The following is a 2174-nucleotide window of genomic DNA, read 5'->3' as shown; positions in this document are numbered from 1 at the left end:
GCATCATCGCGCGAGTGGAGGGACCGGCATCCTACTCCGTGGGAAACCCGCTTTCTCCGAGTGCCCGAGCGTGGGCCCAGCACTGGGGGGACTCCCTGACTCATGCAAAAGCGACTGGTTTGCACAACACCTGGGTGGAAGCAACGCGGAGCAGCTCCCGGCCACAGCAGGCGGCTGTGGGGGTCCTGCACGCCCTGCCTGCCACCCACCTCCCTCCCACCGGGTGCTGTGCTGTCGGGGGCTGCCTCCGGGTCCAGGACCCCATCACTCAGAGGGAAGACATTCCCCATGGTCGCAAGAAACTACGTGCTGAGAGGATGCGGCAGTGAAGCTTTTCAGGGGAAACGTGGAAGGTCCCTGTGGAAAGGTGCTTTTACGCCTCAAGGAAGTAGACAAACACTGGATATAAACATCGCACAATGCCTCGACACAGCTCAGGGTACTTTCCCCACCTGCTTCTGTTCCTGCTTTGACATTGCATAATCAAAAGGAAAGAGCAAATTGTCAAATCATGCTTCCCAGATTGGACGTATTCTCCAACTGGGTTTCTATTTAAAATTCACCTGCCATCCTGAATGGTAAAAACGTTCTAATCCAGACGCATTTTTCCTCTCCCTTTTTCCGACTGCAAAGTACGAGACACAATTTATCATTTCACAAACGTGCTAGTGAGCTGTCGGACCCTGTGCCTCTGCCAAACTTTTTGGGAGGCTCTGATTTACATCCAACCACCCTCACCCTTGCCTCTGAGCCCATTTGCAGAACGACTGCACAGGGCTGCCAGAGAGTTCAAGGACAAACCTACAATTCAAAGGCATATCAAAATCTTGACCCGAGTGAAGTCCATGGAAAAAATCCCTGCGACTTGAAGGATTTTGTGCAGAAGTAAAAACCTTGAATACATTCTGCAGAAAGCGCTGCCAAACACATGCGGCTTTTATCTGGAGTCTAACAATAAGCCTCTTCCCAAATACTGAGTGTTTTAGCTGCAATAAAAAGTATGCAAAAATACTTTATGATGGCAGAGAGACATTTATCAAAGTCAAGGACCAGGTTTTCCTTGGCTAACTGGCCAAAAAATAAAATAGCTTTTTAAAAAAGGTGAATAAAACATTATCTGCCTTCTGAAATTGGCTCAGATAGAAAAAAAATGACCTGTGTTGCCTTGAACCAACTCCCCCAGGATCCTTACAGACAAAACCACACCGATCCCTGTCTGCTTGCTGCAGCATTGCTGCCCCCCCCCCCCTGCTCCGCTCGTTGTTGCTGGTGCCGCCCGTGGACACCCGTTCCCAACCACGTGCGCTTGCAGCAATCCCCCGGGTCACCGCTAGCTCCATCCCTGCTGGAAAGGGTGTCCTGCATGAAGCAACATGCATCTGAGCAATTAATAGACTGGGACATTTTAACAGCCTGTTCCCATCCGCCTGCGTGAACTGATTCACATTTATTTCCTGCCCATTAAAGCTAAACCTTTCACATTCTTTTCCCCCTATATTTTTCTTACAGCAATTCGTACCAGCCGTATATTCAGCCAAAAGACGTGCCCTGCAAAACCACGCACGTGGTAAAGAGGAGCAAGCGTGCGATGGAGTGAAACTCAGGACCACGCTGCCGTTCAGGTGCGCGGCCGCCGCACTGCAGATGCGGGAGCCCGCTCGGTGCGCGGGGGGGACGGCATTCGGAGGTTCATTCTGCTTCAGCGAGACGGTGCCGGCTCGATGAGCTCCTTCCTCCCACTCCGTGGGTCGGAGCAGGTAAACTGGGGGCAGCAAACCTCTGTCCCTGCTCGTGGCAGGCCGCCCGGAGGGGCTGCGCGGTTCCATCTCTGCAGCCCGGAGACCCCCAGTTTGCGGCGGTTCATCCCTGTCTGTGCCCCCCCCGGGGCCGACCCCCTCTGCAGCGCTCCCGGCACGCTGCCAGGCACGGCCCCTCGCCGCCAGGAGTCCTTTCCACGCTCCATTGCGGGGCTCGCAGTTTTTCATAAGTAAATAAATTAGGTATAATTTAATATTTGATTGTAAGATTTACTGTTCTATTCTTCACAGCTTCTCAGGTGGATGCCCAGTAATTGAGCTAAATGAAGAGCCCCATTAATTCCCGGCCGCGAGGAGCGGCTGCGGCGGGCAGCGCATGGCAGCACCGGCTCGGGAAACCTTCCACCACCCCCAGAC

The sequence above is a fragment of the Charadrius vociferus genome, unplaced genomic scaffold (genome assembly GCF_000708025.1).
Source record: "Charadrius vociferus isolate BGI_N301 unplaced genomic scaffold, ASM70802v2 scaffold661, whole genome shotgun sequence".
Taxonomy (NCBI): Eukaryota; Metazoa; Chordata; class Aves; order Charadriiformes; family Charadriidae; genus Charadrius; species Charadrius vociferus.
The sequence above is the reverse complement of the archived record's forward strand: the minus strand, read 5'-3'. Positions refer to the sequence as shown.